The sequence below is a fragment of the Triticum urartu genome, unplaced genomic scaffold (genome assembly GCF_003073215.2).
Source record: "Triticum urartu cultivar G1812 unplaced genomic scaffold, Tu2.1 TuUngrouped_contig_5697, whole genome shotgun sequence".
NCBI classification, from domain to species: Eukaryota; Viridiplantae; Streptophyta; class Magnoliopsida; order Poales; family Poaceae; genus Triticum; species Triticum urartu.
In genome coordinates, this window is record NW_024116392.1 from 1 (window position 1) to 11,655 (window position 11,655).

Here is an 11,655-nt window from a genome sequence, read left to right on the forward strand (position 1 = left end):
GTTCTACCTAGACGCAAGACCTTGACCATGACCTTGATTTAAACTCAAGTGAGTCAAGTATGTCTTTAATTTGCTTGGTGACTGGGCTCAGAAGATGACTGGGCTGGAGAACAACTAATGGGCTCAGTAGTTGCGTTGTGTGCATCTCAAAAAGAAAAGTACATTTCTGTTTTTCCTCTTTCTGAGAAGCAAAGTTTTGCTTTCGCGAGAGGTACGGCCGTACCTCACAGAAACAAAAAAAAACATGTTTTTTGGTTTTTTTTCTTCTGCGGGAGGCACGGTTTTGCTTTAACAGTAGGCACGGCCGTGCCTTTTTCGGAAATGGAAAAGAACCATGCTCCCGGTTTTGTTTTTTTTTCTAATTTTTTCATAAAAAAAATTTCGTCAAAACCTATCAACACTTTCTCTCCGGGCTCCGGACGCCTTCGGTGCCTCTGTGGGCAACCTCTCTTCAGTCCCAGCATCACGGGCACCTTCCTCCGCTTCGCGACCACCCCCACCCGTTCGCTCGTTTGTGAATCATGCTCCCAGCGTGCAGGAGAACTAAAGCCGAGCGCCTCCTCGGTCGGCGGCCTGCGGCGGGGCGACCACGCGCAGGCGATTTCCAATCGGGTAGTGACATCTGATTTTCCGACAGCCCCGATGGACGATAACATCTTTCATTTCTGTGAAAAATATCACTAGAATGCATAAGACAAACAACCAACTGCAGCTTGTGCATCAACTTAATATCTAGTCTCATTTTTGGAGGTAGTTATGCAATACTACTAGTCCACTTCACAATTACAAGTTGATGTCTAGTGTGGGCAGAGTTCATCTCACAATCTGTCAGAATCTTGAGTCAGACAACGGAAAAAACCATGCAGTCCAAGCTGTCATCAAGTGTGAACATGCGACAAATATGACTAAACCAATGACAACATATACATGGCTGCCAAATTCCTGATTGCAGGATTTGACAATGATGTATGTTGTCGTTGTTAAGTTTGGCCTACTCTATTTAAGAAGAGAGTACTTATGGTTGCTGCTCATAAGCTTTTACTTGAAAAATATATCGATGGAGGCACAAAAGGAATAATTTCTCGTTTCTTATTAAAAAAACTATATGATTTGATTTCAAATTATTAATAAACATCACCTTATCATCAACTCCACCACTTCCTAATTTCCTTTCATTCCAACCACATGGAATGGAAGTTGCCAAACAGATCTATCAAACAATATCTTGATTGATACTTCCTTCAAACATACCACTCAATCTGAATGGGAAACACCCGCATGGTCACTAGTTAGTCAATCCTTAGCCTACCCATCCTGGTTTCCAACAACTAAACAAAGACTAGACCACCACAGTGGCCAACTGCGGGTCAACACATGGAGTCAATGCCTTACTTTTCTTATCAACCTTTTCCAGTCACTGGCTAGGATTAAGCTCATGATGTACTACCATGGAAGAGCTCTATAAGTAAACCATGTAGCAATAGCAGCAGCCATATAACACTCTCCACAAATCCCAAGCTCTTACATAGTGCGAGAGCACCCAGCACTGCTCATGGCCATGGCATTTCCCCTCATGATACTCACACTAATCTTCTTGCAGCCAGCGCCTGTGCTCGCTGCTCCTTCCCTTCCTAGCAACAATGGCACTGACCTCGCCGCGCTGCTCGAGTTCAAGGCGCAGCTCTCCGATCCTATTGGCATTCTTGGACAAAACTAGACAACCGCCACATCCTTCTGCCACTGGGATTTCCAATCGGGTAGTGACATCTGATTTTCCGACAGCCCCGATGGACGATAACATCTTTCATTTCTGTGAAAAATATCACTAGAATGCATAAGACAAACAACCAACTGCAGCTTGTGCATCAACTTAATATCTAGTCTCATTTTTGGAGGTAGTTATGCAATACTACTAGTCCACTTCACAATTACAAGTTGATGTCTAGTGTGGGCAGAGTTCATCTCACAATCTGTCAGAATCTTGAGTCAGACAACGGAAAAAACCATGCAGTCCAAGCTGTCATCAAGTGTGAACATGCGACAAATATGACTAAACCAATGACAACATATACATGGCTGCCAAATTCCTGATTGCAGGATTTGACAATGATGTATGTTGTCGTTGTTAAGTTTGGCCTACTCTATTTAAGAAGAGAGTACTTATGGTTGCTGCTCATAAGCTTTTACTTGAAAAATATATCGATGGAGGCACAAAAGGAATAATTTCTCGTTTCTTATTAAAAAAACTATATGATTTGATTTCAAATTATTAATAAACATCACCTTATCATCAACTCCACCACTTCCTAATTTCCTTTCATTCCAACCACATGGAATGGAAGTTGCCAAACAGATCTATCAAACAATATCTTGATTGATACTTCCTTCAAACATACCACTCAATCTGAATGGGAAACACCCGCATGGTCACTAGTTAGTCAATCCTTAGCCTACCCATCCTGGTTTCCAACAACTAAACAAAGACTAGACCACCACAGTGGCCAACTGCGGGTCAACACATGGAGTCAATGCCTTACTTTTCTTATCAACCTTTTCCAGTCACTGGCTAGGATTAAGCTCATGATGTACTACCATGGAAGAGCTCTATAAGTAAACCATGTAGCAATAGCAGCAGCCATATAACACTCTCCACAAATCCCAAGCTCTTACATAGTGCGAGAGCACCCAGCACTGCCCATGGCCATGGCATTTCCCCTCATGATACTCGCACTAATCTTCTTGCTGCCAGCGACCATGCTCGCTGCTCCTTCCCTCGCTAGCAACAATGACACTGACCTTGCTGCGCTGCTTGCATTCAAGGCGCAGCTCTCCGACCCTGTTGGCATTCTTCATGCAAACTGGACCACGGGCACATCCTTCTGTCACTGGGTTGGTGTCTCTTGCAGCCGGCATAGGCAGCGCGTCACTGCTCTGGTCCTACCTGGCATGCCACTCCAAGGGGCGGTCTCTCCATATCTTGGTAATCTCTCTTTCCTCCATGTCCTAAACCTCACGAACACAAACCTCACAGGATCCATCCCACCTGATATTGGAAGGTTCAGTCGTCTCGTCGTTCTTGATCTTGGCCTTAACGGATTGTCACAACTTGGGCAATCTTAGGCACATACAGCTTGGGACAAACTACTTAAGTGGCATAATACATAATCAATTGTTCAACAACACGCCTCTGTTAGTTGGTCTTGGCTTTGGGAACAACAGCCTATCAGGGCCAATACCACCCGGTATTGCTTCCTGTCCCATGCTTGAGTACCTCAACTTGCAAGCAAATCAGCTTTCTGGTCCAGTACCTCCAACAATTTTCAACATGTCCAGATTACAGATTATGAGCCTCGTGGGCAATCGGTACTTAACAGGATCCATCCCTAGCAACCAAAGCTTTAGTTTGCCCATGTTGCAACGGTTCCTTGTTGGTCGCAATAATTTCACAGGTCGAATTCCATCAGGACTTGCATCATGTAAACACCTCAGAGATATTTATCTATCCGAAAACTCCTTTGCAGACTTCGTCCCAACATGGCTCAGTAAATTGTTGCATCTCACTGTCCTTAATTTAAGTGGAAATGACCTCATCGGTTCAATTCCAAGTGAGCTCAGCAATTTGACTATGCTCAGTGTGCTTGACCTCTCACGTTGTAGTCTGAGTGGAAAGATTCCGGATGAATTAGGACAAATGAGTCAACTCACGCTTTGACACCTTTCAGAAAATCAATTGACAGGGTCCTTTCCAGCTTTTGTTGGTAACCTATCCCAACTCTCTAGACTATTACTAGAATCAAACTATTTAACTGGACCAGTCCCAAAATCTATTGGGGACCTCAGAGCCCTTGAGTGGTTTGATATTGGAAGCAATCCTCTTGAGGGAACACTTGATTTCTTGGCCACTTTCTCCAACTGCAGACAACTCCGATACCTTGCCATATACAACTGTTCGTTCACCGGGATCATTCCTGATCACATTGGAAACCTCTCTAGAAGCTTGACACACTTTGATGCAGGCACTAATCAATTAACTGGCGGTTTTCCAGCACCAATATCAAATCTAAGTGATCTAAATGTAATAATCCTTTATGAAAACCAACTAAGAGGCATAATCCCTGAATCCATAACACTATTGGAGAATCTCGAGGCACTTGACCTAACCGGGAATAGCCTTTCTGGCTCAATCCCATCACAAATTGGTACCTTAAATAGATTGCACATATTATCTCTCCAAGACAATAATTTTTCTTGTGCCATACCAAATGGTATTGGTAATCTAAGTATGCTAGAAATCATTTCACTAGCATATAACCAGCTGTCTTCAACCATACCTGAAAGCTTATTCCACCTCAGTAACCTTCGTCAATTATTTCTATCTAACAACTCCGTCACCGGTGAATTGTACTCTGATCTTGGTTCCATGGAAGCAATAGACACGGTAGATATATCTGCCAACAGCTTGGTTGGTAGCCTTCCGACTTCATTTGGACAACATGGACTGTTAAGCTACCTTGATCTATCACACAACAAGCTGCAAGGTCCAATCCCAGAATCTTTCAAAAAGTTAGTTAACCTAGGGGCATTGGACCTATCTTTAAACAACCTTTCTGGTACTATTCCGAAGTATCTGGCCAACTTTACTTCTCTGACTAGATTGAACCTCTCTTTCAATAAGTTCCAAGGTGAAATACCAGATGGAGGTATTTTCTCAAATATCAGTGCGGAATCTTTGATGGGAAATGCCGGATTGTGTGGTGCCCTGCGTCTTGGATTTTCACCATGCCTTGGCGGTTCTCACCCAACCAACAGACACTTGCTAAGATTTGTGCTCCCGACTGTCATAATAACAGTTGGGGTTATAACAATTGTCTTATGCCTAATGTTCAGAAAGAAAAATAAGCAGCAGCCAAATGTTACGACTTCTCTTGGTATGGCTGATCCGACCAGCCATAGATTAGTATCCTACCATGAGATTGTTCGTACCACTGAAAATTTCAACATGGACAACCTACTTGGAGTTGGAAGTTTTGGCAAAGTTTTCATGGGCAAACTGGATGATGGTTTGGTGGTCGCGATAAAAGTGCTCAACATGCACTTTGAGCAGGCCGTGAGGAGCTTTGATACTGAATGTCAAGTGTTGCGGATGGCTCGGCATCGCAACTTGATACAGATACTGAATACCTGTTCCAACTTGGATTTCAGAGCTCTGCTGCTCCAGTACATGCCCAATGGTAGCTTGGAGGCACAATTGCACTCTGGAAATAGTGAACCACTAGGATTCATCAAGAGACTGGACATTATGCTTGGTGTGTCGGAGGCAATGGAGTATCTGCACCATCATCACGGTCAAGTTGTCCTACACTGTGACCTGAAGCCTAGCAATGTGTTGTTTGATGAGGACATGACGGTGCACGTCGCTGACTTTGGCATTGCGAAGTTACTTCTTGGCAATGACAACTCCATGATCTCAGCAAGTATGCCAGGGACAATCGGGTACATGGCCCCAGGTACGTACTTGCTACCACGTGCCAGCAAGCCTTGCAAAGGCACAACTATCTCAATGATTTTTTTTCATGGGTTAGCTTATCACTTTGGTTAGCTCATCCTAATGATTTTTTTTTCTTTGAACAGAGCTTGCATACATGGGGAAGGCTTCACGGAAATCCAGCCTCAGGCAGTGGGTTTCCCAAGCATTTCCAGCAAGGCTCGTCGTTGTCGTTGATGAGAAGCTGCTGCAGGGTGAAGAGATAAGCAGCCATGGCTTTCATCAGCAAACCAATATTCCTCCATCGGCATCGCCTTCCACCGCCTCCAACACAAACTTTCTTGTATCGGCATTTGAGCTGGGCCTGGAGTGTTCGAGCGACTCACCTGACCATAGGGCAAGCATGGACGAAGTGGTCGTGAAGCTGAAGAACATCAAGAAGGATTGCTCTGCTTCCAGGGCAGCAAGGCTGGGGGTTCGGCAGCGTTGATCAATGCATCGGGTTTTTTTCATCCATGGAAAATATGGTTGTGCTGCTAAATATTTCAGCAGCATCTGAATATTTGTAACGGAAGTTGGTTGTAAGCAAGTAAGCAACAGACAGTCAGTAGCTCCTGAATCCTTGTAATTGCATTCAGTTGTAATCAACAATCAAACAGTCAGAAGCAGCAGCAATTGAGTTCTCGTAACTGTAGTAATGGACACACCAGTCTATTGACTTATTGTAAGTGCAATACACACAGTTCATTGCAAGTAATACAATTCATGAGACCGATGCTACAATGCCTGCACAATGATGTGGCTGATGAAGTATATTTAATGGGATATAAGTGCATATAAATGCCTGGTCTGTGGGATTGTAGCACCTCATTCAGCCAAGAAACTGCCCGATGATCCTAGATCAGTCATAACATCAGCCAGTGCACCACCCAGAGCACTCTGGGTAGAAGAACAGGTATATCCGAGAAAACAAACTTTACCCCCAATGCTCTCCCCCTATTTGATACCTCAAAATCTATGCCTGTGAAACATGTTCCTCAACCAATAGCGGTTCAAATGTACGTGCCATGCTATGTTCATCAACTAATTAATGTTATCAATCGATCGGAAAACAAGTCACATTCTTTTACATTCATCGATGTTTCTTGAAGTAACTGGTTCATCGATGTTTCTTGAAGTAATACAAATCAGTCTAAGGAATACTCTCTCCGTCCCAAAATAAGTGTCTCAAGCTTAGTACAATTTTGTACCAAATCTGGTACAAAGTTGAGACGCTTATTTCGGGACAGAGGGAGTACGGTTCATTAGGCCGACGATCAGGTGTCCAAGTCTGCATCCTACTCATCTTGGCTGACATCCTGAACTTGGTTCTGGCTGAACCTTTATTATGAACTCTCTCAGGTGGCTAACGCTCAGGTGTCCAAGTTGTAATTGTGCAGTCTGCACGATGGAGCAGGAGCACGTAGACAGTCTTCGTCCAGACTGATCTCTCAGCTGGTTATCTCCTAGCCTCATTTCCTAGTGCTAGCCCGATTAGGAAAAGACAGGTTTATTTAAGCTTCGACAGCTAGCTCTCAGCTCCAGAGACCTCCCGCTCAGACCCCCTGCTTGCCGCCCTTAGCTCATGCCGCCACTGACCAAATGACATATTCAATATGTAGCTTGCAGACAAACAAAATATTTGCAAATATTTGAAGATTTGATTTAGCTTCAACCTATGAATCCACAAGTCCATGTGTACATAAATAGCAAGGTGCTGGTACTACGCTATCATGCATGTTGTTCTTTCGTTTTGTTTCTGCGAATGAATGCAATGTTAATAACACAATCAACATGTTGTTGCAATTTCGACATGGGGTTAATACCCACGAAAAATGTATGGATCACTAACCACCACTAATTTACCGATAACTAATCATTGAATAGCAAGTCTCCAGCAAAAATTGAGTGAGGCCACACTAAAGTTATCGGAAAGATTTAAAAGAAACATAGCAAAAGGTTTGCATTTTTCACTGATTAAGGAGTTTCAAGCGCAAAAAGAGAACTAGACATAAAAGGCTAATAAAGCATACTCTCCAGACATAGAGTTACGCATGTTCTGCTCCCGCACTACACCAATTTGCCAATTGATCCTTGATCAAAAGACTTTATTTGAATAGAAAAGCCTCTTGTCCATTTTATATTGATTGGCCTAATATGGATATAATGTTTTGAGAGGATGTTGAGTTGTACCTTTCTCATCTTCTGCACGTAGAGAACAAAATCAAGAGCGATTTCCTGTCATGACATAACAGTAGGAAACATTATAATGATTTTACAGTGCCTATGTTCTAATGTGATCAGCAGAAAACATTTCGATAGGCAATCAACAAAACATGACATTGTGGTTTTTTTGTGTACTTTGCCAGTGTAAATGTGATTCAATCTTCTTAGACGACTGAGGAGTCGGAAAAAAACTACCATGCCAAAAATGATGAGAATTTAATCTTATCCTTTCATTGATCGAGAGCAATTTAGCAATGTAAACATGCTACATGTATCATGTTTTAAAAAGAATGTAAAGATATTTAATTATGTCATCCCCAAGTACAGTGGCAACACATTACTGAGCTTGAGATGGTGCTTCTGAGACTAGATCTGGCAACGCAGCAGATTTCAAACTCAGGTCCCCTGAGCTTATTCACACAGACGGTCATGAAATCCATCAAAGATGGGGTATTTTCACAAAAAATACATGGGTTGTACATTTTCACAAAAAAAATGGATGTACATGGGTTGTTAATCACGTGTTTCTTTTATACACAGAAAAAAGTGTAACTATAAAGAACATTATTTTCTGAGTTGTTTCCATCTAACAAATCTTGTACGATAGAATTATTATTATTATTTTATCTGGTGATTTTTTTTTTGCAATGGAAACAATTTCTGAAATAATTATGACCAGGCTATTGTTATAAAGCCATTATTCCCTTATTATTATTTCCTCGTTTGAACGATGTGCAAAGCATTAATATTAAACTCATAAGGTGTAATACTAAACTCAATAAGGTGTTATGGTTGGAATTCCCCACCACACAGGCTTAAGAAGGGTGGTCCAGATTCGTTCCGGTAAGTCCACCACCCATGGTGCAAGACAATTGATCCAAAAAGGATTCACCATTATTATCATTAAAATGGATCACAAATGAGAAGTACATATTGCATATACTTTCATTAGAAAAATGATGCCAAACAAAACTACAATTAGTGAAGAAAGTAAATGAACTAATGTAGACTTATAAAAATCAGTGAATGACTAATATTGGGAATGCATAAATAAGTAATTTAATAAGATAAAATTACATAATGTTATCAAGAACATGAGTGCATTTCTTTCTCACAAACTATTTGTAAATAACAAATCCTGTATGACAGAAAAAACCCGTGTGATGGAAACATTTTGTTACTGTAACAGGAAATTAAGAGCAGGCTCAAAGTTATAAATAATTTATTTCTTATGATTTAATTCCTCTTAAGAACAATGGGAAAAATCTAATTGATATTCTCTGCCCCGCTAAGAGGTAAATACTTGACTCATATTTAGGAAGGATCTAAGGTCGTTATGGTGGAATAGAGTTGATCCCGGTACAGTTTGTCGATATTATATCATTAAAATGGATAAAGAATGAGAAGAGCAAACTGCATAAATTTTGATAAACAAATACAATGTAATAAAAACTTAATTGGTGAGTTCTGAAAAAAATCACTAGATGACGAATATTTGAAATGCATAAATGACTGATATAACAAGTTAAAATTATATAAGTGCAAACAAAGAGAAGCAAGAAAATAATATCACCTATTTTATACTCCTATAAGGTAAAAAAAATACACAAGGATATGAATACACACACACATACACACATGTGTTGCTTGAATGTGTGAAATAGTATACTTACCCCTGTTGTTTGTGGGAAATCCAGTTTGGGCTTGTTTCGATTCATATAGATTTCTCTGTTCACTGCATTTCTCATATTTCGTATCGCATTGCCGTCTTTACCATTTCTGAACTCAACATTGATATGCTCAAGCGAAGAGAGATTCTCTAAACCAAACACAGGAGCACCAAACCGAACCAATGAGTTAGGCACATCTTTAAATTCTAACCGCAGGGTTCGGAGACTTTGCATGGCTCCCCGTGCAAACCGTAACTCCATGGTTTCACTCTCGACTCTGAACCTCGTTAGACATTGAAATGGGTAGCAACCGTCAATGACCAGCAGTCTATCTCTGCCTTGTGTAGGTTTCTTCACTTGTATGTGCAGTTCACTGAGAGACAGTATACTGCCTAAGACATGAAGATCCTCCTCTCCCAGTTCAAGTCTGATACTTAGAGAAAAGAGGCAACACATGGAGCAGATCCACCTTGGCACTGCACAAGTGATGCTATCAAGCATGTGGAGTAACAACAGACGTGTTAACTGAATAATGGTTGACGGCAGCTTTTCATCTATTTCAGTGGACCTTATGTCCAACACTTCCAGAAATTGCAGATTCGCAATACCTTTCAGGATCTTAGTGATAGATGTACCTTTTAAACTCAAATATCTCAAGTGAAACAAACTGCATATATCCTTCCAATGATTATTATCCACTTGCTTGCAGTCAGTTAAATCCAGCACACGTAGGATTGGAAAACCGGGAAGTGCTGGCAACAAACTGAAAGCGAGACTAGACACAGTAAGTGACCTTACATAGGACAAACTCATGGTTGGAAGCTGATTAGCAACCTCTTCGATGTCGGTCTGGACGGACAGTCGGCGAATTTTACTTGGTAGATACACTGGTTACTTGGTAGATACACTTGGTAGATACACTCGTTACGAAGTTCTCCTCAGTTGACAAGGAAGTGATGAGGTCACGCACCATATCGTGTATGCGACAAGAGTGTACTTTATTCCCATTGTCGATTTTTACAGGTTGGACCAAACTTTTATTAATGAGCTGGTCAAAATAATCCTCTCCTACTTCATATAAGCTCCTCCCATGTTCTTTTTTCACAAAACCTTCACCCACCTATTTCCATATCAACCGTTCAGTTTGAATCTCATAATCCTCTGGATACAAACTAAGATGCAGTAAACAAGTCTTGAGGTGTGGAGGTAGGTCAGAGTAACTGACGGATAATATCCTTCTCATGTTCTTCACATCGTCATGACCATTGTCTAACCTCGAACCCAATGATTTGTACACCTTGGACCAATACTCATGTGTATGTTCTCTTTCCGTTTTGCTGGACAGCAAGCTACCTATTGTAATGATAGCTAACGGCACTCCACCACATCTTCTTAAAATTTTCTCAGATATTTCAAACAATTGATTAGGTGGTGATTTGTTCTCTGTCTCATATATTCTTTGGTGGAACAACTTTCTTGAGTCAACAACAGAAAGAGCTTCCAGCCGATAAACATCACCAGCTTGCTCGGCAACGTTAAGAATGCGAGTTGTTGTGATTACTCTACTTGCATGCTCATTCACTGTCAACGAATATTTGATGTTTTCCCAGACAGATTTATCCCATATGTCGTCAATAACAACCAAGTACCTTCAATTAATACCAAAACACATATATTAAGATTTAAAAGTCTATATAAGTTATCAGATTTCAAGAAGAATTGAGCTACTTCATCAGGGCTAAGCAAATGCAAATTCAGAGTCTGTAGCACTGCAGTTTCCCTGTGACATCCAGATACAAAACAATGAGGGAGGAACACACACGCATATACGTACCTCTTGTTTTCAAGAAATGTTCTTATCTCACTGATGACTTGTGCTTCGCCCCATGTAGCCTCGTTGATATTCTCATACTTTTGCTTGTGAAGTTGATGGAGCAAGCTCTTGAAAAATTTCTCCATGTTGGGATTAAGAGACACGGAAACGAAAGCCGTAAAATCAAAATGCACTTTAAGCTTCTCATACACCGCATTAGCCAGGGTTGTCTTTCCTAATCCACCAAATCCAGCAATAGAGATCACCCTCAGTCAGCATTTTGATTACCTCAAGGCTCTTCTTGTCTGTCCCAACGAGGTTGGTTGCCTTTTTATACAAGGTTGACAGGCGAAGGGCATCAACAGTTTGTCTGGCTGGCTTGGTAACCACACTATCAATCCTGTACCTATCACGACGCTCAC

General features: G+C 41.3%; 2 pseudogenes; one reads left to right on the top strand and one right to left on the bottom strand.

Moving 5' to 3' along the window:
- Nucleotides 1–1,552: 1,552 nt before the first annotated feature.
- On the top strand, nucleotides 1,553–5,975 carry LOC125529569 (annotated as a pseudogene).
- Nucleotides 5,976–7,052: 1,077 nt separating this feature from the next.
- Nucleotides 7,053–11,647, bottom strand: LOC125529570 (annotated as a pseudogene).
- Between the last annotated feature and the right edge of the window lie 8 nt (nucleotides 11,648–11,655).